The sequence below is a fragment of the Anopheles moucheti genome, chromosome 2 (genome assembly GCF_943734755.1).
Source record: "Anopheles moucheti chromosome 2, idAnoMoucSN_F20_07, whole genome shotgun sequence".
NCBI classification, from domain to species: Eukaryota; Metazoa; Arthropoda; class Insecta; order Diptera; family Culicidae; genus Anopheles; species Anopheles moucheti.
Genome location: NC_069140.1, coordinates 98,940,581 through 98,967,715, shown reverse-complemented (window position 1 = coordinate 98,967,715; position 27,135 = coordinate 98,940,581). Strand labels below are relative to the sequence as shown.

Genomic DNA, 27,135 nt, shown 5'->3' with positions numbered 1-27,135 from the left:
ATCAGCCACGAGAAAACAGCGAGAAAGCAACATAATACAGGCCCATTTTTAATCATTTTCTTTGCTGATCCTAATGTAAACTTAGCCCTACGCCGCTGAAGCATCACCTGTTATCAACGCCATGGCAAATCAACTTCCAAAACTTCGCTTCTCGGTACACGAGCCGAAAATGGCCGGGAAGCAACCAATTTGACATTCTTTTCCCCAGCGCAAGATCCGGTACCGGCTGATAAATTGTATCGAAAGAGCCACCCGGGACGAGACGCAAAAAGGATTTAAGTTTGCCTAAAGATAACGAAACGTGGTATCGAACGGTGGTGCGAAGGGTGAGCCGACTCTTCCACCAGTGGAAGGCGAAGTGTGTGCGTGTGCGCTTGGGCCTTGTGGTCGGGGCCATGTTTGCACAGGAAATTGAATGGCAAATATTGTGACAGTGAAGTGGAAGCTTAGATAAAAGATGGTCCAAAAAAGGGGGGTAGAGAGGGACAGAGGTGGGAGTTTGGGAAGAATTGCCAAGAGAGGGTTAGAGAAAAATGGCAGAAGCAAACAGCCAGCGAACGAAAGGTAGAAAAGTCATTGGGAGGAAGATTTTTTTTTTCGTGTGGTGCCGACGATAACACAAAGTATGAAAATATTCATCTTAATGGGATGATGGAGAAGAAAATATTATTCACGCCCATATACCAACACAAACACATACAGATAAGGATTAAAGCACATCTGCTGTAAGAATTGACCAGCACATTTTCCCATCCGGAGCAGCACATATTCTGTCATAAAGATGTATTTATTGAACCCATCCTCCTTATCGGCGATGTTGGCCAATGCCTCAAAAGGAAATTGATGTGTGAAAAATGTCTTTCCATCTTAAGGGGGTAAATTGAATCAATCGTAAAAACAAAACAATATTAACTGTGTTCTGGCTTGACAGTTATTTTCATTATCGTTTGGTCATTCTCTGCTTAATTTCTCATCGCTTTCAGCTGAGCGATTTTCGGTGAAAATAAACAGCACTTTTACCTATCTCTAACCTAGTCTCTGGACCTGCTAAATGGTGTGGTTTTCAAATTTTATGACAAACTTTTCCCATGTTGATCGTTATCGAGGCGGGACCGCTATAGAGCCTGATGTGCTGTGAGAAAATCGATTTTTCCTTTGTCAAACGTTTTTTGCGTCGGAACAGCGAGGAGGGGGGTTGATAATGTTTTACAACCTTGCCAAGATTAAAGATCTTCTCACGCCCCAGTACACGACGGTAAGGCGGATTTCGGTCCATTCGCTGATATGATTAAAGTGCCGTTTTTGTCGATTGTTTTCCTGCAAAATGGTGAATGGGGTATGACAAAAGTTGGGGCGGATCTTAAAGCAAACATCGTGCATCTTTGTTTAAGCGTTAATTGTGATGATGGAGCTGATACGTGAATGTATCAAGGGAGTGCGCGTATGAATTTTCCACATGGAGGCGCCTGGTGTTTTGTTTGATTGTACTTAAAATGTCAGTTTTTCTGGTGTTTGTGAGTGCCATTTTAAAGAGTTTGTGCTAAGAATATAAAAATAATGTAGCAAAGGAAAAGGTGTTTTATCATAAAAGACCTATGCACTTAAATATTGTAACTCTCACAAGTTTTGCCAGCTCAAATATTCCTCAGTCCATGCACTGCACAGATGCAACGGCAGGAGCGTTAAAAGCTCGAATATGTCACCATAAAAAGGAGCATCATTCCGGGTGCTGTTGGTAGAAAAACTGTAATCTCATCTCATTTTCACCGCAAACGATGCATCATCATGTTACGAGCTTGGGAAAAGCCGGTGGAACAAGCAACGGAAGGCGCAGAAAGGCAACAAACCGTTACCGGTGAGGTGCACATTAATCGCCTTGCTGGTAAGCAAGACGACGATACACGATGTGTTACGAAATGAGTTTTGACTCGCTTTGCGTATCGTTCTTCCTTGTGCGGTGTGTCTGTTTTTTTTTCCTCTGTCCATGCACCAGCATGCCACTCGCAAGAACGTGAATTATTTTCCTTACTTTACTCCCGCGGTCTTTTCCAACGATACTATCGCTTCTGGTGTAACGAAGGATGGAAATAACTCATCCAAAATAAAGGGAAAAAAGGTTAAAAAGAGATGCTGATGGAACCATAAATTGATGACAGATTCATGACGCTGCTTAGCGGTGGTTGCATGCGGGATGCTTGCACAGTAGTGGTGATCGTACGATAATTGAGCATCGCGCTTGGTGCGCCTTGCGAGACGGGGAGTAGCACTGGTTAAAGGGTGGGTGAATTACGGAAGCGGGAAATGATACAGAAGAAGTTTTGCATTTTTGCCAGAATGCTGTGAGATGGTGGAGCTGAAGTTTGAGAATTTTTCCCTGTATTATACAAACTGACAATATAAAGGGGTTTAAAAGTGGGATAAAACTGTAACAAAATTGTTTAATAAATAGTAAAATATTGTTTTCTTTTGAAGCATGGCAGCGGTGGGATTCGAACCCACGCCACCGAAGTGACTGGTGCCTTAAACCAGCGCCTTAGACCGCTCGGCCACGCTACCTTGGTGCGTAACGATCTCACAGTAATCCATCCCGTTGGATGTCTGCCTCTCATCGCAGCATCGTTTTACGCATTACTGCCCCCCATCTTCATCCCCCCATTGCGACCACCCTTGGAAGGGAACGAGCGCGATTTCTAAAGTTATCTACGGGCAGGCAAAGTTCTTCAAGTCTCTCTCGTGGACGTCTCTTCTTCGTACGGCGAACGCGGCGTACCCGGGGCGCACGTACACACCCGTGCCGAACTGGTGGACACACCCGGGGCACACCATGTTTATCAATAAACAAGCACTCCAATTATCGAAGATTCGCTCCACACGCATTAAACAACGGTTTTGGAAAATGGTGTGCGCGCGTGTGAGTGAGGGAGAGCGAAAGATGCGAAAAACAGGGAGGGAGAATGTACAGCAAGCGAGCCAGACCACCGCAGACGATGTTTGACTAAGCGCTTATCTCTCGTTGTTACTCCATTTAGACCTTTCCTTGTGGTGTGCAGGAGGGTTGTGAGGCTGTAGCAGAACACACCGTCACACATCCACGGATTCGCGCTTATCTGGCTTTGATTCTACATTACTCTGTTCGCTTCCGCAATTACACGACGTAGCATACATACGCACTTCACTTACAGCTGATAAATGGCTTAATAAGGCAATGCTGGTCGGAACATGCAAAGGGGTGGAATTGGACTTGGCGAGGGTAAGCAAAGTGTAACGCACCGGATTGCATAATTTCGATCAGAAGCTCCAAAACCGATTCGTGGATGTGGCTTCCGATTGCATTCAACCGATCGTGCTCGGGAAAATGAAACCACACCCGTGCCCCGTCTGTTTGTTGATGCTCATTTGGCAGAGAGAGAGAGAGAGAGAGAGAGAGAGAGAGAGAGAGAGAGAGAGAGAGAGAGAGAGAGAGGGAAACAAAGCTGAAACCTGACGAGTAGCTTATCTAGCGGTTGAATAATATCTACCCCGCTCACCGGGAATGGGAATGCAAATAAAATGCATAATGAAGTCAGTTTTCCAGTTCCGCAAAAACATGTGTGCACTGTTTATCCACTGTTCGGCTCATTTTCAGCAACCAGTATTTTGGTTTTTGGAGAAGCAAAAAGGGGAGAAGATGCGCTACATATAGTTAAATGATCCGGTGCACAATCGTATCGGTTTTGGGTAAAACTTCAGCTGCACGAGTTAATGATGATTATCCTGCCGATGGTCCGCGGCATGTGTATGGGTCTTTATTTATTTACACATAATGATAAAATATCGATTCGCTGCAATGTGGAACCGAGGGCGATGCGAGTGCTTGATTAAAATTTTCATCGAAAAGTATTATTTACACACTGCACTTAATATTTACATGGTTGCTTGGTTGCACAATTTGTAAATTAAACAAGGAGTATAATTGAATGCTTGAATGCGGTATAATAATTAAACAATATTAATGATATTTGCCGATAAACAAAACAGTACAATAAGTGGGGAATGTGGTTTTAAACAATGAGCGGAAAGCTACTATTTTTTAATCATTATTAATTACTTTGAAATTTGACATATTGTTTTTAATTAAAAAGGACAAATATGTTTTATGTGCTGAGGTCCTTTGTGTCCACTGGATAGCATCGAGCTAGCATCCAGTCCAATCTGAAGAAAGGCCAAATCCCAAATAGAAATGATCAGAGTTGAAAGGTGAAGATCAAGTGTAGATCACTTCGCTTTATTCGCCCTGGAGGTTTAAGTCATCGGCCAATTAGGGAAGAATGGCCTGAAAAGATGTACTTTGTTAAGTAAATTATGCTTTGCAAATAGCAGACAATTTCTCAGTCTCTTTCGAATGTTTTAGGACATCGTTTTAACAAAGATCACCCATACTCCCAATGGTACTCAGATGTGAAGAACAGTTCATTCGTTATTCTGTATTAGTTTTTCATCTTTAAAATCCATATTCAATTTGCTGTCAATTCTGGACATTCTACTTATTATCATATTAATTCAGTAAACCTCCGCCAAATGCATTATCACAAATCTATAAAGCATCAATTAAATTTAAGTATGTTTGCGGACGATAAAGATTTGCCTGTCATCTGGATGTCCGCTAGCGTGCAGCAGCGTTCTGTACCACCGGGTCTGTGGCGCTTTGTGTCGTACAAATCGCCAGTCGAGATTGATCGCTCGCACAGCGCTCCAAATCCCCTTTGCGTGATTGCCACAGTATTTTACATTTAAATAAACGTGCTCTCTCGTGTCGGATTGGATTAAGGTGAGATACGCAACCGTACGATACACCTTTTTCCAGCGTCATCATCACGAACATCAGCACACATCACTCCAGCACTGATGATAAGCCGCTCTGCTGCTGCTGCTCGCACTCTGGGGCCTCTCCTCGTGCCCGCGTTAAGAGATAATCCTATCGAAGAGCGCATTCCCATCCACCGTTGCTTTCAATTCGCTGAGCCACGGATTAAGAACGGCAAACAACAAAACACCTTTGTGATACAAATAGGCGCGAAAAAATAATTAAATCGCCGCTCTTCCTCACCAAACCTGAATGACAAAAGCACCGATTGCACACAATGCAGTGCCAACTGTTGGTTGTGTGTTTGTGGTCATTGTTAGAGGGCCAAACCATTTTTGGCGATATTGGACCTTATTGCCTCGAACACGTGCAACATGAGCAGCGGTGATGTAAGCGCGAACGAGCAGTGTATTGCATGATGAATTTAAATAAGTGATTAATTGTGATACAAATCCACTGTGATGGTGATGGCGGAATCAACAAAACCGTCCCCCCACCCGGACGAGGGCAAAACCGGGAGGACAGCTGTCAAACGCAAAGCTGACGAGACGCGCACTAGAGGGCGGAATGTATGAAACGATGAAATTAGATCATCTCTCTCGGGTCTCGGGATCTCGGTTCGTGCACGGCCATGTGGTGTCCGGATCATGATGGGCCAGAGTTGATAGCGAGACGGATTGGCGTATTGTTCGGCCACAACACCACACGTGCACAACACCGCGGCTTCCACATACCGAGAGTGTGTGTGTTTGTTGATCGCGTAATGAGGATTGATTACAGTTTTAATCTGTATATCGCGACGGGACCAGTTCCCGATGTTGAAACTGGCATTTGGCCAGGGTTATAATGGAGAATAACCCTACGTTGTTTTGGGTGAGTTGTGAAAATCTCTTAATTCGAGTCTGTTTTTCAATTCAATTTTAAATGTATTATAACACTGTTTAAATGTATAATTTTAGCTAGAGTTCTAACAGAGGTACTTAAGGACTAAAGCATACTGTCAGTTTCTTCAGTATTTTTCAGATTTTTCAGTATGGAATAATAGTCCGAGTTTGGAGTTGCTGATCACTGAATACTTTGAGATCTTTGAGGTGTTTGACAGTACTCCTGATTACATGCAGAGAGATTGCGTTGGGAAATAAGAAGAATATCGACAACTGGATGACTGAAGTTCGAAGTTCTATAACTGAAGATCTACTCCTGGCAAGGAACTCAGTTACTTTATTTGTTCACGAAGTCGTTTGTCTCACTTTCTAAAAAATGACGTAGAAATGGCAACAGACTTCTTAAAATCTTATTCTCAAGTTCTTCAGGAGGACCAAGTTCTTCAAGTTCTTTTATGCTGTGCACTCGAATGTACTGTACGTTCAAGAATTTACAAAACCTGAGCCTGTAGAATGTAAATATAGGGAATAAATCAGAACTTTTCGCTAATTCTAGGACAACCATAAATTTGAATGCTATCGCAATCTAGACACATTGCTGTCTTGAGTATCTTCTGTGTTCCTAATCTTGGTTACTATTGGCCACACTTTGTGATTGTCTTGTAAGGGAAGGATACACCATCCTTTCCGGTACGACGTACACACTCAAACTGCTCACCTGCTGTTCCGTTTCTCAAGCAAACCGTGGCCGTTTTCCGGTAATCTTTTGATAGCTAATAAATTTTCCTTCTCCAAACCAATACACGCGTAGCAGTGCAGTGTGTACCTTTGGGTTTTAATTGCGAAGACAATATTCCCTTTCCCTTTCGCACAAAGTGTCTTGAAGGGTGATACATTTTTATATGCTACCGAGGGCGTGTAAGTGCCCGGACACATCTCGAGAGAATGGAGCGAATGGAGTTGTAAGATTTTAAGCTCATTTGAATTGTTTGTGGCAGAAGTAATTTGCCATTATTGCTTGCCAGCGTTAGGCGATGGGCGATGGTTTTACTGTTCACCTGCAGCTCTCGATGGTTTGGTTTGGGTTTCTTCGGAACGGGGAAGTTCCCATCGTTTGCCGAGGCGGGGCGGTACACATGAAGACGGCTCGATGCTTCGTTTTCGATACCGGCAGAAAAACCTTGCTTTAGGGTCTACACCGTGCACACCGTGTATGCTACCGGAGTGGAGTGGTGGCCATATCTGAAGCACCGTACCGAGTTTAATGATTATTGATACGGTTATGGAAAGGGAGGAGAAGAAGCATCATCGTTTAGTGGTTCGTTTTAATCCATTATGGTGCGCTGTTTGTTTAATGTTTTCGGCAGTAAATCGAAGGTATTTATTTAATAGGCCGAAAGCAAGCAGCAGTTCCACGTTGACCACACGCAAGCACCAGTCCAAAAGCAGCATGATTTACGGGCGCCATCTAGTGGTCGGGGGAAAAAACGCCGCCTCCCCAAAATCGACAGCCCTGTTCCGGGATTAGCATTCGAATGGGATTCGTCTCGGGGGTTGTTTTCTGCCCCGTACGTCCCGGAAACCGTGGATGAAATTAAACCCGGCAAGGAGAACCATTCTGAAGGGGAAGGCAGTGGGTCGGGTTCCTTCTGGAACCACCCTGGAAGTCCTGTAAGCGACTAAAACTCGTCGCATTTATTGTGATTACCTTAATGAGTCCGTATTATCTATCGTAAATTATTTTATGACTCCTCTATTAATGCCATCCTACCGTGCGTACTCAAACACCCCTCCCCTCTTGGGTTCCTGTATGTGTGTATGTGTGTGTGTGTTTGGGTTTTCTTTTGTTTATTCCTTCTTACCCATTACATTCTATTTCTTACTTGCCTTCTGCATGTTCTATCAACAAAACTGAGAAGGTGAGAAGCGGTAATTAGCAGACAGCAGACAGCAGGCAGCAGTGCTATGGGACGTACGCCGCATGACGCGATGGGCAATAAAAAGTCGCATCGCATCCCGCAACGGTTGCCGGACGATGGGTCGGCCGAAAAGTAATCGAGAATCAATTCTTAATTAAAGCAATCGTTGGCGCACGGTCATCTCGGTCCGCTCTGGCGTTGAGTCGTTCAATCGTTCTGCAATTGCGTTCTGAAATTGTGGGCTATTTTTCTTCAGATCTCCGGGTGGTAATCCATTGAATGAAGGCACCAAGTAGGCAGTGGCGGTGCTACGTGCCAGTTGTCATGGCGAATATTGAAAGAGATGTGTAAACGAATTAGATTTGCTTTACGTAGGCGATAAGGATTGTGGGGTCAGGTCTATTAGAGGTAGGCAATCATCATTGCCGGGCAAGCGATGTAGGTTGGTTGCGGCCGCAGCATTGTATCCAAGGGTTCCATGGTGTAATGGTTAGCACTTTGGACTCTGAATCCAACGATCCGAGTTCAAATCTCGGTGGAACCTTCAAGTGATTTTTTTTGTAGGTATTTGCGTGTATACGGAAGGGAAGTAATTGGATGGAAATTACGACACAACAAATCCACCCCATCAACAACAACAGCAAAGGGAATGAATTGTTTGGTAATTTATAGAGATGTGATATTATGTAGAAATTTATAGCACTTAGTTATTTTACTTACTAATGTTATTAAATATGAATTGATTGTTTTGCTTGTGACTTTCGATCTTTTTTATGCTTATTTCTTTTTTATGCTTATTCTTTATGCTTTTTTATGCTTATTTATTATTTTCTATTTTTATACTTTTTTTCTTATTCTTATTTTTATGCTTATTATCATTTTTATTCTGTTTTTTCTTAATTTAATCAATGTTATGTTGGTTTTGGATTTCATAGAGATAGTTTATTATCAATACATAATTCTTGATGATTTACTGAACTGTTTTTCCTCGTTTTAATGTAGTTGGGCTAATCTCCTGACTTTGCGAAGTTTTTTTTTCGTGTTATGTACACTTAAAGATAAGAGTTTTCCACTTTTCTATCGTTTAACTGTGCTTAGTAACAATGGCAAAGGTCCAATGATTCGCAAGTAATGTCAACATCCAATGAAAGCTGGCACAATAAATTGATAATCCCACCCGTGTCTACCGCGAACCACAATCTGGTTCGAGTGCAGTTCAGGGACAGTTCAGCTACGATTGTTGGCTGGTCACTTCCTGTGCGCGTAAGACGATAACCGGTTACAGGAACTTAAGCTGCGTCCGCAATCTACGGCCGCCGGTGTGAACTGGTTCCGTCGGATGAGTGAACAATGGTTGATAATGTGCAAATGGGCAAAGAAGCGGTATCGTTTGGAGGTGATGTTTGTGTAATAAATTGTTGGTGGTGATTAGCGATGGAGATTTGCACATGGCGAAGCGGAGAGGTCAGCCCTCGCTATCATCCGCAATGTGAAACATTCCACGTCTGATGGAGATTACGTCAATGCGATTGAATTAGAATTGTTTTATGGCAGTGATGGAGCTTCTGTTGTTCAAAAATGATGTTTGAAAGTGGTATCTATCAAAGGGACACTTGAAATTTCTAATTGTTGAGTGTACTTTCTATACTCCAAGTCTTGATAGTAACGAGAATGGACTGCCACATGTCGTGCAGTTAAAAAGAACGAAAGATTTGTCTTCTTGCGTCACATTTCTTAACCCCCCCGGTAATCATCGCGTGATGCTAAAAATATTCGTGCCTTTTCGCGAATTTCTTGCTGCGATAATGAAAGAATTTCGGCGCAAAAATATGACGCAACAATGGGATCGTGTTGAATCAGCACACAACACACCCGCCCCGAGAACACTGTCGCTTTGTTGTTTGCCACATTTGCCACGAGTCGGAGGCCGGGTCAGGCCGGTACATTCTATTCCTGGTTTGATACTACGGTACCGCACCGGAGGTTTCGAGATCAATCGGCATGAAGAAGTCAAGAAGTCGCTTGAATTATATTTTTAATGTGCTGCTGCGCCAGTGCATGACGTCTTCGGGCTCAGGTTTGTTTTTAATCGTGGCGTGAATGGGTTCGCGAATCAAACGAACCGTGATAGGTAAAGGCCCGCGATTGGGGTGCTCAGTGGGAGTTGTTTCCGTGGTGTAGTGGTTATCACATCCGCCTAACACGCGGAAGGCCCCCGGTTCGATCCCGGGCGGAAACACGAGATTTATTTTAAATTCTTTACTGCCTGTACGATCACGGTGAATAAAGAATTATTTTTTAGAAGAATATAATAGACAATAGTTGAAATTATGGAATAAAACCACAATTATGACTGTTTTTTTCTCAAACATATTTATTATAAGAAATTTCTCAACTTTGGTTGCACACAAGCCTCAATTACGCCATGAAACGACTCTATCCATTTAGCGGCAGTATGAAATCCTCCTCAAGGACGGTTCCGTATTCGCAACCCTTACAATAAGTAGCAAGAAAAACAAACTGCTCCCGAACCCGCGGACACAAAAGCCCTCGTCCCCGTTCAATCCACGTGCAAGCGAACCGTGTCCTTAAGCTTACTGTTCGCTAATCAAATGCAAACGTTTTCGCTTTATTTTGGGTAGGAAAACAAAATACCCAATCGTACGCACCGGCGCAACATTACCGCAGAACAATGGCTGAGTGCTGGTTGCGACGTTACCGAAATGTCACCGGATGAGGTCTAAAATAACAGACCGTTCTTACCGAGCCCCCCGGTACGCGACACCTGGGCGAACCAGCAGCAGCAGTGCAATTAATTTGTGCACAAAGAGATTGGCCGGGTAATATAGTGGTGCTGTTTCTTAAACGTTTGCAAGCGCTCCGGGTCCGGGTAATGGATCCGCTCGTCCGGAACTAATCACACACGCCGCACGAGATTTGATGGCACTATTTTGTGCGCACAATGTGTTGAACGGTGCGAGTCATCCCTTCATCTACGCAGTTAGCGCCAGAAGGACACACACATCCTTGGCTATCGTATCTTCCAGCCTGCTTGATTCCGTTGCCCTGCCACGGGGTGAAATCGTTGAATAGGGCGCATGTTTATTTATGCTTCCTGCGGTACTGGTACGGTTCCGGTTTTTACTGCAATTCCGGAATTGGACCAGCACGCGAAGAAGGTGCACGCCGACAAGGAGGGGATAAAAATGTCAATTAAAATCTTGCAAGAATGTTGCCAAGGTAGCGCACACCCGGGACAGTGTTGCGTTGCGGGGTTGAGTTGGCTGTTGTGTTTGGGGGAAACATTCTTTCCAATGACATTGCCGCTCGAAAGCCACAACGCGAGGAGTCAGTCATCGGCAAGATCAAGGCACCGAACAGCATCAGCGTATCACCGGATGTAGTAAATCACCTTCCATCGATGATGTGACCGCGGTGTGGCCGTGTCTTTCGTTCGCAAATATGGCGCAACATACGAGCGTGTACAGAACACGTTTCCACTCGCGCGGCATTACGTTTACCAAAAGGATTAGCTCCACCGTACGCACACACGGTACGGCACGACACGACATGTGTAACGCGTAGAAGGGGATTTAGTGTTGCGCGATGCTCATTTTACGTTGCCATGGAAACGGCGGTAAGTCTTATTAGGCTGTGTTGACTGTTGATTGCATTTCCTTCAGAGTTCGCACGACGGAGAGAGAGAGAGAGAGAAAGAAGGAGGAAAAGAGAGAACGATATTCGGGATATTAATCCTGCCAGGGCGCATCCTGACGGATGAATTTTGACTCGTTCCCTTCACGATGAGTGGCGTCGGAGATTAGAGGTATGATGAATCATTCGCTACATCAAATGCGTACTGTATACGTTGCCAAGGGCTTTACATTATCCCCTGTGGATGGGTTTCGGGAAATTTTGTCCAAATGTTACAGCATGTGTTTCATAATTGTATTATTACTATTTTTTTAAGGGAAAATTTAATCCCTTTTTCGAATGCGAATCCGTTTAGGAAAAATATTTTTCGGACAGTTTCGGGAGTTTTTCTTTTGTACATGAATTTTCCTTTAGATGGGCAATTTTAGTAGATAACATTTACTTATTTGAATCATTAGAAAGTTTTATTCGTGTTTATTTTGTGTTTTTGTTTTTATCAACGTTTTTTATGTTTATAAAGTTTTTTTTTATTATTACAATTACAGTTTAATAAGTTAAATAATCTTCGTGAAAGTATTACATTTGTATACATGCTTTTTCATAAAAAAATAAGCAAATACCAATATAAAAAGTGAGAACAATCTCACCGACCATTGTTTATCCAGTTTATTGGTAAACAAAACATTATCCCATTGGTTTTATTCGGACTCCTTTCTGGGAAACTGTCCCGGCAAACGGAGCAACTTGTTTTGTTTTGTTTTATTTTGATTGGCTACATCATTATGCACGCAACGGCCGGAAATGAATAGGAAATACACTCCTGGATGCCCGCACCAGACAAAGGGACAGCGAGCGCCGAGTGTCAATTGACGTGCCAGTAATGACGTGGCTGTCCTGCCCTGCACGTAACAAATTCGGTGACCAGGCGGCGACCAGCAGGAAAGGGACGCGATTAAACAAACAAGCAATTTATCGTCTAGTTGAAAAACAAACAGTGCACCATTTACGCAGTGGGGGAGAAGCGGCAAAAGAAAACGAACATTGCAAGTGGAGCAGCGCAAGTAAAACACAGAACATGGAAATAAAACATAACAATGGCGATGGTTGGCATTTTTTTTGGAGCTGTCACACGTTGTTCGGGGTTCTGCTGGATCGCCATCGCTGTGTCGCTTGTGCCTAGTGCCTCTTCCAGTACCCTGGACGGATACTATTTATTTTTGTAATTGAATAATTTGGAAATTGTATTACTGGATGATTGGTTGGCTCGAAGCAGTGCGGTGCCTTTGTGTGTGTGCCTTCACAGCCAGGGGCCTGATAGGAGGTCGAAAGGACACGCGTCGAATGGACAAAAAAATAAATAAAGTCCCTCACACAGATTACAACATTACGTGCGGATAAAAAGTGTTCCCAGCCAAGACACATCTAATTCAATTGCAATGATGCGTACAGAGCCGGCTTACGGGCCAGACTGAGAAATCCTGCCTGCAAAGGATCCACGGTAAATATGACATCCACGGCACCGGTACCTTCGGGCAACACTTGGCGTGAAGAAAGCCATCAACATGCTAATTTAGTTGTTGCTCCACTGTACCCAATCCGGGCGAAGGAAACCTTCGAGCTATCCATTATTGATCGAAGGAGGCCACTGCCGCTTGCATGGTTTGTCAAGTTGCTGCTTTTGTTTTGCTTCCCATGCTAAAAAAAAAACAACAGCAAAACATTGTCCAACGTGCAGGGTTTTTTTTTTACAGTAAATTTAATTACTTTAAAGGCGCACACTTGAAGTGACATTTTAACGCACTTTTTTTTTGTTTTAATTTTTAAACACAGCTCCCATTCTGCAGCGTACAGGACAGTTTTTCTCATTCGCGTTTCACACTTTAGCCTCCACTTGCAATTAAGTAATCCAATCTTCATAAAACGCACAAAGTAATGGCTATCTCGTCGCTCCCCCCCCCCCCCAGGTGTCGACACTTTCAGCCGCCGTCGCGGATCTTGCGATACGGTGTCCAACCGAGCGGGGACAAAACACAGCAGAAAACTCACACCCCGATGCACCAACCGGCACCAAATTGAGCTGTAAATTTCGCACTGTTTTGTCCTGCTTATTGCATCCCCGAGAGAGAGAGAGAGAGAGAGAGAGAGTGGGGGGAAATTATGATGCTAAAGTTACTACGGCTCCGGTCACCGGACCGGTTGGTTGCGATGCCTCATGAAGCCAATGGCTGGTAGTAAACTCTTGGGCGACAGCGAAACGATTGGCAAACGGAGCGGGCGGGCAAACGTCTGCACTCGAATCTGAATGCAACTAATTGCACTTCAGTGTAATTCATTTGTCGCCCTTTTTCCGCGAAGAAAGCTCACCTTGCCTTTTATTTCAATAATAAAAGACACTGGAACGAGAGGCGTGGGCAATTGGGGAAAGAACGGCACAGAGGAGAAAAACAGAGGTTCTTAAGGAAACAAAAGTGCAGCTTACGGATTCTGTTATTATGAATCGTTTGAGGCAAGCAAAAAGAATGAACCAGTTCCAGTGAGTGTTGGAGAAAGGCAGTAAGCAAAGCAGTAAGTGTGCGAGTTTTTTTCCGTTCTTTCGTAATTACTTTCGTTTGAATGCGTCGTAATGTTGATGTGTATTTTTTTTTTTCATTAAAAAGCATTTAAAAATTACTTCGCCAAATAGAGTTGGCAAAGCAAATTTTCTTGCTGTTTAAACCAGGTTCTTCTAATTGATATTTATTTGAAGCGCAGGAAAGATTTTATTTAAAATCTGTAAGGCGTACAAAATGAAAATGAATTTATAATTTGCTTTGCTTTGCTCGGGTAATTAGTTACATAAATTCTTCTCAACGTTATCAATCAGGCAGTGGTCTATTTTAACAGTTCGAGTTTAGTAATTAGGAGTCATTTTTTCTTTAGTTTGAAAGGCTCTGTATTTTTATTATCGTAATTAATTACTTACCTAATTTTTTAAAATATTTTAATGTAGGTAATGAACTTACAGGTAATTAGGTCACTCCATCACGCACCAATTGCTAGTATTGATGGATCATACATTTTGTGATTCGAACTGCAGTCGGAAACATGCTAATTCTTCCCCTGAATGCAGTAAGTTCCAATCCCATAGGCAAAAAGGTTCGTCTATTTGGTTATGTTCACCGAAGGACAAGCGACTTCGATCGATAGCTTCGTATCTAGTTCGGGTCGTACTTACTGTACCTACTTGGATTTGATTTCGACAAATCACTTACAGCACCTATTCCAGAAAAGTATTCCAGAATCGTTGAACTTTCAGAGCCTGCTTGGACCAGAATACCATTGCAAATGACTCCAATGCAGTTGCTGCAGATCGAGCCTCGTTTCATTACTATTTTCTAGAGACATCTTTACAAATAATTTCTGTATTCTGATCAGTTGTGAAAACGTTTTATTTTGGATCTCACCTGCCAAATAGGTCTACTCAATAGCGTGTCCCTCAACATTAAGTCAAACCAAATCGGATTTAATGAGTTCTATTCCGGGAGTCCAGAGGTACCTAAGATAGGCTAGAAATTAGATTGTCTAGTACTAACCGCATAACGAGACTTACACATCAAAGTCTTATGAGTCCGATGTGGTGCATAATAGGCATAACCACCTAATGAAGTAATTCCTCACGTTCGGTGACGCTCTGCTCCAGTGTCGATTGTGTCGACTAATGTTTACCCCAAACAAATCACACAATTAATAATACCGCGCACAAACAAACAACTCACGATGGTAAAGCTAAAATCCGTGTCACCTTTCCAGGAATCAGATTCCAGCGCACGCATCCCGGGCACTGTCGATGCTAAAAATAATCGCTGATAATCACCGAGCGGTGTATGCGGTTGCACAATCGCATCCGTCTGGCATGGGAGATGCAGCAGCAACAACAGCATGCCCACACATAATTATCGGTCTGTTTTCGGAACGAGTATCAATATTGACCCGTTCGTCAGACAGGCGGGCGAGTCCTATCGGGGTAATCGCAATCGGTAGTTGGATGTGATAATGATGATGATGATGCTCAAAATAGCCTGCATCCAACAGCAATGGATCGTTATCTGTGCTGATGATCATCTTCGCCGGATGATGCAAATATTTGTGTCACCTTGTTCTCGCTTTTCCGAATGTGATTGCAATCAATGTTATGAGCTTTCCCTATTGGTGCTGCTACGAACGAGTGGTCCTCGCAGCAGATTGCTGAGTGCTTCGATCGAGAGTGAGAAAACGCTAGCAAAATGGTTGGGATTTCGGTAGCCATCAATCAAGACCGGTTGGTACGGGCTTAGCTTAGCCTCCCGTGGGACTCATTGCCCAAAAAATCCTCGTTCGGCGCTGCCACAGCGAAACAAACTGTTAAATCCCTTCAATGTGTCTCAATGTGTCAAGTAACAGGAGCGCACATACACACAAAAAAGAGCCGAGAGCCGGGACAGGCAAAAAAAGAAGGACATTGACAAACAGGATAAACAAAAAGTCGTTTGTTCGTGGCCTGTGTATCTTTCCGCTTGGTGAATCGTTCCTCGTTCCATTCCGCGCTCCTTTTCTCACCTTTTCCCAATCCTCAAGGACAAAAGGGTAAAAAAATTGTTTTTCTAATTACACAACCCTTTTGCGATGTGTTGTTTTTTTGTTTTCGTTCACGGAGATTTTCCTACAAATACTCGTTGCCTTTTTTCTTTCGGCGGGAGTAAACCCAACCCCCAACGGAATGAATCGCGCGAGATTTGTTTCGGCGGGTGCTAGCTGCTTTGTGTCGTCCGACCGTAGAGCTTCGGGGCGTGCCATGGCGGTCATCAATCATTTTTTATTAAATTTACTAGATTAAAACGGAAAATGCTTCCGTGCTGGCTGCCGGGTTTTTTTTTCTGTTCATCCTTTCTCGTGTTTCGGTTTTCCCATTGCTGGAACTGGATCTGGATTTGCGAACAACTCGTTTGACCATTAGGAGGGTAGTAGGGAGCCACAAAAACACCATCATCCATTGTAGACAAATGGCTTTGTAAGAGCGAAATGTTTCAAATGAGTATTAAAACCTAGTAATCTCGCTGATTTATTAGCAACGGGCAAGTCGCTTATTTGCTTTACTTTTTTGGTGCATGTGTGGAAATGAACGGCTTTGTTTAGCTTTTGTTCAGAGTTTTTGTTATATTTTTTATCGTATGTGTGCAGTATACATGTTGTAAACGAAATATGATTATTATTTATGTTTCAACAACAGTTTTAAGGTGCGATTTAGTCTTCGTTATGCTTATTATGTTGTATTTTGGTCCTTTGAATATTGTTCTCGACTATATAAATAGTTGGTAGATTTTTGTGTTATTAAAATTTGTATAAAAAAAGGTTAGAAAAGTTGTTGTAACAACACAGGAGTAAAAGCAATTAAAAACCCACCCCTACAAAAAGAAATGAAACAGCAGTCTTTCGTAAAAATCACTTGTGCATTCAAATGAATTCCAGAAATTGTTGAAGATATTTGAAATACAAAACCGCAAACCGGATTTATGCTTATCTTGCGACAAACAGCGCATACATTTCCAGTACGGGGTGTTGTCATAGCTTAAGAAGCTTCACAGCAAAAGCATCGTCGCAAAATAAATAAAAAATCCCTTTAAAACAGAGTAGGCTGTAAGAAATTTGCCGTAACCAAGAGGCCAAGAAAAAGAAGATTAGAGCCCCAACTCGGCCTACTCGACTGGGAACAGCCTACTACCTACTGCTGGATGGTTTCCGTGGGCAGGCTTTTCTTCGCCGTTTCCTGCTTTCTCTTTCTCTCTTGTAGTTTCGTTCCCTTTTTTTGCGCGATATAAAATGTAATAAAACAAAATAAATCAGCTTAGAACGATTTGAACTTTTGTAATTAACCAACTGATGCCTCTGATGAAGGAAAATGAGTAGAAAAAAAAACACACAGGAAGGATCGTAAAAGAGGAAGGTTGGCCAAAAGGGTGGAATAGTGATAAAAAAAAATCCCTTCGCTCACTGTGAGCAGGAAAAGTGAGCAGTTTTATATTTCCCGAAACCATTTAGCACCTTGTGTGGGTTGCTTGGAATTTGTGCTCCACTTTGTGTGCGGAATGTACGAAGCCATAATCTAAAGCTGCAAGAGTTGGGCGAAATTGAAGCTTCATCATCGTTTTGCTTTCTTCAAGAGTTTCATTAAATGTGTGTCATTCGGTGGTGAAAAGATGGTCTCAGATTTAATGACCTCGCATTTGGCATCTCTTCGAGCAAAAACCGGTCTCATCAAGCGATTCCCTTTAAGGCGCTGACTTTTTCGCAGTTTTGTGTAAAGTTCGCTTAAAAAGCTGTGGTAAGTTGTACCGATCGTCAAAGCCCACAATGATTTCCTTTTGTTTGATTAAATTGGATCCATTTCATCTGGAGCGGTCTTTCAAGCTCTCGTCTAAAAGCCCTCGGAAGGGAACGTAATACGCCGATCGTGCCGCTCCACAACAATCCGTCACAGCCGATTCGGGGATGAAAAAGAAAAACCTTCGAGGCTTCGGGGGTTGTAAATAGAACGAAATGAAATCTTTACAAAGGGAAGCAGCGAAAAAAAGCGCTCGCAAAAATAAAATACAATCCACTTCTCCAGGGTGTCCTTTCTGTTTCCTTTCCCGAAGACGGGAGGTGATATTGATTGTCATTCAGGCGTTTCGCGATCAATCGAATTCTTCTCGCCTTCTCGCAACGAGCGCCGAAAGACACCTCAATGTGTTTTTTTCTCTCTCTAAGCTTCTTGTGCCTGTGTGTGATGTTGCTAGCGTGTCCTATTACATGCACAATGGATACTTTTTTTTTTTACTGCTTGCATCTGTTCGCTGTTCCCTGGCTCCTGCTCTCGATGGTGCTTCAGTATTTGTCAAAGGAAGCCCCCCCCGGTTGTAAAGAGCCGGCAATAGGAAGCTGTTTGAAAATTTCAATTTAACTATTGCGGATTACATCCTGTAAGAGCCTGGGGTAAGAGCAGTGGAATGAAGGGAAAGTAGGGACACAAAGAATGAAAGGAATTTTACATGGTGTTAACGAATTTATATTTAACTCAACAGAATCATACAAGACATGGCAGTGTGCATGATGTGTTAAGAAGTAGGTTTTCTACAATTATTTCTATTTCTTTTTAATTTTTTTTAATCATTTTCACTAAAGTTCTTAATTTTATTATGTAAATTGTATTATGTAAATTTTGAATTATGTTTTCCCTTTTTTTCGATTGATTTGAGTGTAATATTTAGCATAGAAGATTCTTTTATTTTTGTTGGATGGTTTACCCGTCTTTATGTGTTTTAAATTTAATTATTTCCATGTTTTTCTAGATGATTTTTAATGTATGAATTTACGTAAAGGCAAATTTATTAAAAATTTAAATTGTTAGGATCATAAATCAAGAAGCGTTTGGACAGCAACATGTCACTCCGTTGACGCAAAGTCTTACCAGACATGTGGAAAGCTATGCTAGTCTTAGAAACAAATCAAATCACAAAGCCTAATCATCCCGGCGCATCGTTCTATTTCATCACTTTACAGAATGGAACCCAAACCTTGTAAAATCCGCCATGGCAGTAAGCCTCTCCTGTTTGTTGAGTTCCACGTCCACGTTTCGCGATCCTTCGAGAGGTTTTTGGTTCTATTTTTGGCAAACAAGCATCCGACCGTTCCATTTTAGAAAGCGTCCTTTCTATCGGCTTAGTGAGTGAGTGAGAGTGAACGCGCTCTGTAGGCAACCATCAACCCGATGGAGGCCACACGGTGTGGAGCATTGCATCGTGTAGTAGCCGGGCGCGCTAAAGTGCAGGGCGCGAAAAAATATGCGAATAGCGTCTTTTCTTATGCGAACCAAGCAAAAACCAAAAGCGCCCACGAAAGCAAACGCTAAAAGTCCTCGAGACGGTACTCCAAACCATTCTATTCTTCCCCAAAAAGCCCCGCGGGGACGAAGCGTGGCGTGAAGACACGTGGAAATGGTTACAAAAATCGACACGTTTCAACGGTGAAAGATCTCAAAAAATTCTGCCTTCGGCGCGCGAGTTGTGTGGAAGACACTTCCGAACCGAAGACAATGGGCCGCGATAAAATTTATTCAAGTGAACCGAACACAGCCACCCCGGCGTGGGAGAGGGAGAACTGTGTCCAGCACAGTCCCAACCGCCTCTGTTGGGAGGCGAATCCAGGCAGAGCTATCTGACGTGTGTCTTGCGGGACATCGGGGCGCGCTGCTATTTCCGTGCTCACGGATCACGGATTCGTGCGCTTCGTTACACGCTGAAAAGTGTCAATTAGGGATGGAAGCGAAGAAATGTGTCAACTTGAATAATACACCCCACACCCACCACGGTGGGTTCCGGCATTCCGAACGGGGTTCCGCTTTCGGGCGCGGGACAACGGTCGGCGTACAGTAACAATCCTTTGCGCAGGGACGGAGAGGAAAAGGACGCGAATAACTCAAGAGGTACTCTTCAGCTACTAGCCGACCGGTGCGATGGGCCGACGGACAGTGAGTCCACGGGACACGATTTTGTTGACAATTCGCAGTGTTGAATGTAGTGGCTTCCGCAAAACCGGAAGTTATCTGTGGACGTGGAATATCGGGAATCCGAAATCGCTAAACGCAACCCCCGGGGCCCAGCTCAACCGAAAACTGGAGTGGATTCAAGGGAGACTGTTGAATTATGCAATAGTTTTCGACGACCACTTCGACTTCGTTGGTGGCGAAGGACAGCCAGAAGCGGTGACAACATGTTTTGGAATTGCTTGAATTACATCACCGGTATGTGGGGTTGGGAATCGAACGGCGTTTGTTCGATGAAAATGTTAGAAGAAGATGAAGGGTGTGAGAAGAGTGGAATTGCTGATAATTAGAGTCATTCATATTCGGTTGTGTAACGCATACGAGCTTGGCAGGGATCAATATTGGATGTTTGTTGAACCACTCGAGTCACTGGAATACTAAGAAGGGATAACTGCTGGTAAGGAACTCGATGTGATGTTTGACAGAAGCTGTCAATGTCGCTTGTCATCCGATGTTTACAATAACCGTTTGGAAGTTTAATTCTCTTTTCAAATTTGGGAAAAAATACTTTATTTATTTTCTACTTATACAGTTCTTAGTAGTTCTTTACGAAAATTTTATTAGTTATGTTTTTTTGGTTAATATTATCATGCGTGGCTTTCTTTTATGAAAACTTGAGATTGATTTGCACACTGATTCTACCTAGAACTAGGTTCTAGTAATTCTTCGACGTGATGAGAATGGGAGATACAGTAGCAATCAACGGCTATTTTGCTAGAAGACCTTCTTTAAATTGATCGCTTCATGCTTCAGTAGTAGATCAGTAGATGACGTATTGTGATGATGGTTGTGAAAGATAAAGTTACCGCCGTAAGTCAGTTAAAGTCGAAAATAGGTTAGAAAAATGTTAAAATAAGTTGATTGCCTCCGAAGAATCGGATCAGTTGCAGTAACTTGATGCACATTAATCGTATTAAAGTATTTTACGATCACCTGTCTCCACTATGAGTCACAAAAATCATTAATTCAATTTAAAATTCTCTCCACCAAAAACACTGATTGAAAGAGAAAAGAAGGAAGATTTTCAGGCTCTACTGCTTTGCAGCTCATCAATCGCGTAGACAATTTTAAAGACATTCGCTTCAATCGTCAAGTCATGCCTCTAATCCCTACCGCAGAGGCACTGGCAGCTGCAGGCTTGCCCGTCACGTGACAACCGGCAAACGTTTATCTCACCATCCTAACACGCCGTCGATGATGTGGATTATTGTCGTCGGGTGGCAGTTCTGCCTGACAGGGATTCTTCTTCTAACACTCCCCAAAAAGATCCCTTGCGCGTCAGATCGAACGGCTGATTACGCACGTTTTCCCTGCTCAGAAACAAAAAAAAAACACCTTTGTTTTCGCTTTATTTTATTATAAATCCTCACGGTGAAAAGAAAAACCAAGCGCGCAAAGCAGCACAACACGTTCACCTTTTGCCGGTTGCATGGTTGTAGCTACGGATGGGATTTGGTGTGCGGATTCATTAGCATTGAAATGAACCTCGGTCCTCGGTCCCGGTGCCGGTTTGACAAAATCACGGATCAAATCAGAACGGAAACAATTCGATTCTGCACAAAACACGGAACGCAGAATCGCACCGGGACCATAAACTCCCGGTGAGAAGAATCGCGTCGGAAAAATCTTATTCACTCGCATCCAGCCAGCGTGTGTGTGTGTGTGTGTGGCAGATTTCGGATGCTGCTGTTGCTAGGATGACGCACTTTCGGATGGGAAGTTTATTCGCTTCACGAGCTTCCAGAGGGTTATAAAACGGTGAAGTTTTATGACAGAAAAGGGAGAAAGAGAGAGAGAGAGCGAGAGTGAGATGGAATCGTGTGCACACACTGACAGCTGTCAGTGTGCTGCTGCTGTTTATGCTAATCGAACGAATCGAAAGGAAACGGCATGCAGCAGGCTGTGGGTCCTTCGGGTGAACTTCACTCCACGGAAATCCACCGCTGCGCAGCTACGGGATTTAGACCAGTTTTACGATTATTACTAATTTAGATTTTATACATCGCTCACCCTCCTCACGCGTGGCTGAGATTGACAGGGTTTGCCAGTTCCTTCTACAGTTGTGCAGCAGCACACAACCACCCTCTGGGGTTGTGCGGGGTGGGATAGATTGCACTTTTCTAGCACCCTCTCTCTCTTGCACTCTCTCTCTCTCTCTCTCATCCGCATCCTCATCGCTTTATGGGACCCATTTCGTGCAGATCTTTTCCCATCAGCCGGAAGTGTGTCTGGTACGTCTTTTTTATCGTCCTGCCCTTCACCACCTCGCCCTGGTCAACGTGGTGGCGTGTTTTGTTTGGTTAGCCTTCATCTGGCGGATGCGCGTGTGGATGATTTGATGGATGAGCGAACTGCGATGGGCAGAAATGAAGATAGCATCCCGAGAATAGTGGGAAGTAACTTCCAGGCCACCCATAAAAGCCGAGCACCCCGACGGATGACTTTTTGCTCATTCGGTTGAAATCTTTTAATTGATCCTTTCACTCAGGCATGGATGCCTCTCGAGAGCATTCGGGCCACCACCAACACCCAACACCGCCTGCATCCTTCATTTCTATAAGGGCACTTTTAGGGTGATTGTTTTCACTTTCTTTTTCGCCAACAGTGCAAGTGTTTCGTCCTCGATTTTGCTTTCTTTTTCCTTTTTTGTTTTTGGTCCGTTCGTCCGTTCGTGGTAAGATCGTTGTCTACTAAATGACGGAGGAAAACACAAAAGCCGAGAGAGGCAGGAAACAGTTTCATCAGTTTCATGGATCGGCAGCAGTGCTAATGAATGCTGTTTCGCTTTTTGCTTCATTTTTCTCTGAGGTGTCTCCAGCCCGTCTTGGCGGCCCGATGGGATCCGCCTCTGATGAAGAATCTTAATTATTTCTTCTTTCATTTCTATGCAAGGCGCTCTCTCGGTGGCGGTGCGATGGGTGAGAATGCATAAGGCAAGTGGTTGGATGGCAGAAATGGATTTGCGAGCAGTGAAAGCGTGGTGTGGGCGAAGCGATACGCTTTAACCAAGATCGATGAGCTTTAAGAAGGATTGCTGAGTGGGAATTGGAAGAGTCTCATATGGAGCAGTAAGTGAGCTACTGGACATTATTTATCCAAGAACTGGGAAAAGTAGTTTTTCATTAAATTTCCATGAAATAAAATCATTAAAGTACTCACTTTCCTCTTCATAAATACGTTTAAAATAAGTTAGTTACATTTTTCAAAAGGAGAGTTTATTTTTTGTGAGAGACAATTGGTAATGATAATCTGATTAAAATTTCAGTTCAGCACTCTCCGCCCTCCTGCTTTCAGCAACACTTTTGTTAAATAATTCACCTTACCGACACGTGTCAAAATCAGAGGCCATACACTATTGCTAGCCGCTGTATGATTAAATGGAAATCATTCATCCAGCCGTACGTTCCATTTCTCGGTTCCCTCATTTCGTGCGTTCCGTTTCTTGCGGCGGGATGAAAAACCTCCTCTGTCCACGTGAGGTTAACAGGAGGTTGATGATTATTGTTCGCTTGTTTTTCCCTTGCAGCGCTCGCTCTTAGAAGGCACCGTCTGGCACCGAGTCCTTGCGAGCAAACGTAACAAACAAAACGAAGAAAAACCCAAGTGGTGGCAAAAGCAAAAGCAGCGCAAAAGGAGTCAGCACTTTTCTTCATCAACGCTCGCTCAACACCTCATTCATTTTCGCTCGGCAGTACCATTGTTGCATCCTGGAGGGCGCACCATCCTGTGGGATGGTTTCCACGGCTGGAAGGATTTCCATTTTCCATGTTCGTGCCCGAAACCATTCTCGCAAGAAGCCTACGCAGCTCCTACTCCTCACCCCGGAAAACCTCTGCCAGAGCTCTGCTGATTGCTCTATCTGCTTTCCTCGCTAGATGGCGATTTTCGCAGAATAGCGTACGGCGTCAGCAAACTGTGCGCCGGCAATGGGGCGTGCCAGTACAGGGATGGAGAAATTAACCATTTGCTAACGAGAAAGTGCTGCTACCCAAACCTGCTGATGTGTGTTGTTCCGCGTAGAGCGTTAGTAGTAATGCGTTTGCCTTACCAGTACCATTGAGGCTTTCGGATGAAATTTCGGACACCCAGTCTGGTGCGCTAAGATTTACGTATAAATTAACGATTTACTACGTTTACATGGGGTGAGCTTCAAGAAGTTACAAGAAAACAAAAAAAAAGGAACCCCCCCCCCCCCATTAGATGATGGATGCCCTTCGGAACGCTTCATCCGTTTGCCGGCAGGCATGAAATATGACCCATCGTTTTGTGGCTTAAGCGTAGGAAAATTGCAGCGTAATCGAAAAATTGAAAAATAAGCAACATTGTACTGCAACCGAGACGGACCGTTACAGGACGAAAGTCTACGGGGGGGTTTTTTTTTCTTCACCTCCCACTCCGCGGCAAGAAAGCTCATAATCTCTCTGTCGTAAGGAAACCCGGGCTAGGAATATTTATAGCTGCCATCATCCGACGCGTTACGCGATAAATAGTTGGTCGAAAGCATGGCCGAATAATGCTTGTAATGTGTAATTAATAATCGTGCCAGCAAGAAGGCGGGGACGGAGCCCACCTAGGAGTGTGGGATTAGTTGGCGAGCAAAATTTGAGGGATATATTTATTGAGCTTTTATAAAACGTTTAAGATTGAATGGACTATTTGTTTACGCTCTCGCTTGCTTCCCTTTTTGCTGGGTGATGCTGATTTATAGTGGAGTGTTTCGCTTTCGGTGTAGCAAACAAATGGTGGAACCATATGCTGGGTGGATGGGTGTGATTTATTTTAATTGAAGCTATTTACGATGAAATTTATGCTCCCAGTGCATAAGAGCAGCGCTACAGGTAACGTGGAGTCTCGTAAAATTGCGTGGACAAATGGACAAAAATGGCAACCGAGGGGCTTTTGATGTAATTGCGTGTGAGATTTATACTTAACTAATGTCAATAATGCTCAAGGAGCTGCAAAGTGTCTTCTATCAAGACAAGCTTTCTCAGTCAGCCTAGCTTGACTTTTGTGGTTTAAATTATAAGAACCCAATAGTTCAGAATCAAAAAGAGCCAATCCAGGCGAGATTTGAACTGAGGTCTGTGGTGGTGGAGTTGAGTAATGTAATACCGACTACGAAACTTCAAAATTAGAGAGACAAGCAAGCCATGACTATCCTCCGGTTCTGGGTTCTAGCTCATCACTCCATACGTGATTCACTCGCCAATGAACCAATTTGTCGTTAGTTCATTTTTCAAACAAGCTCACCAGCACTTCACATACGATACTCACCTCGTTGCCTGAATTAGACAGAAATTGAGTCCGGAAGCGGGACGAGATGAAGCTTTCACCACCAACTCACCAACTCACCAACAAAGAGAGAAAAAAGCATCCCTCCACTATGATGGCAAGTGCAGTAATAGGTTCAATTACTGCCATAAACTTACGTGTACTGGACCTACGAAGAAGTTCCTGTCAACCGGATGTGGCAGCTCTAAAAACCGTAATTGTGCGAGTTGTTGTGCACCGTTGAAAAGGTCACCAATGAGGAATCCGTTGCAGTCGTTTAACTTTTCCCAGCGTTGGTCCAAAGGAGCAAAGGAGCAAAGGACCCCTGCAAATTACTCCGTGAGTACCTTAAGAACGAGCAATCAGGCCGGCAACAGATGCCGGTAACGACCTGGCGAAAAGCGACAGTTGCCGGTGGGGGCAGCGTCCACCTTCATCCTTCTCTTTTTATGCTTTCCTTTCAGGCTATGAGGGGGACGAGGCACTTTAATGATGTCTTTCCATCTCGATTCTATACAAGCGAAAAAAGAAAATGGAAGGAAAGCAAGAAGAAAAAAAACACACACAACGGGTTACTCGGCGCCCAGGAGGTCCACTTCCTACGTTTCGCTTCACTTAATCTCGGATGCCAATTTTGCTTGCCGAGGCACTATTTCTTTTTGGCCTTCCTGGAGCGCTGGCCGGGCGGGGAAGCAAAACATTCTACAAATGAAAATGGGCAAGACATCGTTTTGGGGGGGACGCAGGACTTTTGCAGGCCAGCGGGGGAAAGGAAATATATATGTATGTGGAATGGTGTGTACCGGATGAGAAGGTCGTTCAGGACAATCGCCATTTTCGCCCTCCTTTGGTGGCGTGGCGTCAGGTGAGTGTGTGTGTGTGTGTGTGGGCAAAAGTCTAAAAATGAAACGGAATAAAACGGTGGACCCCGGATATGGAATGGAAAATGAAAGTTTTCCTCGTATCTCGCTAGTTCCAGGGGTTGGGAAGTCATTTTTTTTTGGTGTTTTTGCTGTTTGGGAACAGTTTTTGCCCTTCGAGATGAAGCACCGGAAATTCGTCGCAAATTCCGTGCGCTTCGTGCAAGGTCATCGGGGTAAGATTGCTTGGACAATGAATTCCACCTCTTGGTGAGGCTGGAAGCGAGGCGAAATGGCGAAAATATGCCACAGCAGGTGAGTCGGCACAAAAAGGGAGCCAGGACCCGGCAGAAAAAAAAGAAATAAGAAAACGGAAGTCCAGCACGATGGTTTCCGTGATATATGGTCGCACTAATTGGGTTTCTTGTTCGGCCGCCTTTCTACTCTCAGTCAGGAATTTCCTCCTCTCACTCGTTGCGGGGAGAAAAATTGGAACGTCAAACAAACCGTGCCCGTTCGGTCGCCCGGGGTAAGATTTGTTTTGTGGATGGCATTCCAACCGAGTTGACGTTTATTGTCCAGATCGAAATCAGGGGCGGGGGAGGCAAGGAAAACCGTATCGGGACCAGCACCATCAGCGGCAGTAGCGCAAAAAGTCTTGGACCACAAAATCCCGGAACCAATTTGAGGCTTTCTGGGTGCGAAAAGGTAAATTCTTCGGTCACCTTCTGGGCCCGAATGGGAGAAGCCGGAGCCCTCTTTCTCCATCTGCAAGGGCAAGGACTGGGGCTCTTAAAATCTTCCTCCATGGGTGACATTTTTCCGAAAGAGCGAAGAAAAGTTTTCACAAATATTTGCTACCACACACGATGGCAGTGTGGCGGTGGTGGTGGTGATTGATTTGCCTTTGAGGCGTCCCCGAGGGAGTGCCTTTTTTGCACCCTTGTTGGCACAAACTACCCACTTTTTTCCTCCCCCGAGAAAGGGGGAGTGGAGGGTCCGATTCCGATTTTTCATTGCGCTTTGGTACCGTAAGGCGACAATCCGGAATGATCTTGTTTGCAGGAAGGGTTGCTTCGAAAGGAACCAGCCCGATAGGCCGGCGTGT

At 43.9% G+C, this 27,135-nt stretch overlaps 1 protein-coding gene and 3 non-coding genes across 4 annotated transcripts in view; 3 read left to right on the top strand and 1 right to left on the bottom strand.

Moving 5' to 3' along the window:
- LOC128298860 (uncharacterized) overlaps positions 1 to 27,135 on the top strand; it is a 121,027-nt gene that overhangs the window by 18,473 nt on the left and 75,419 nt on the right. The window lies entirely within an intron of this gene.
- On the bottom strand, positions 2,475 to 2,556 carry Trnal-aag (transfer RNA leucine (anticodon AAG)). The gene has a single exon. It is a non-coding gene; the product is annotated as a tRNA-Leu (tRNA).
- Positions 8,119 to 8,190, top strand: Trnaq-cug (transfer RNA glutamine (anticodon CUG)). The gene has a single exon. It is a non-coding gene; the product is annotated as a tRNA-Gln (tRNA).
- On the top strand, positions 9,813 to 9,885 carry Trnav-aac (transfer RNA valine (anticodon AAC)). Its single transcript has one exon. It is a non-coding gene; the product is annotated as a tRNA-Val (tRNA).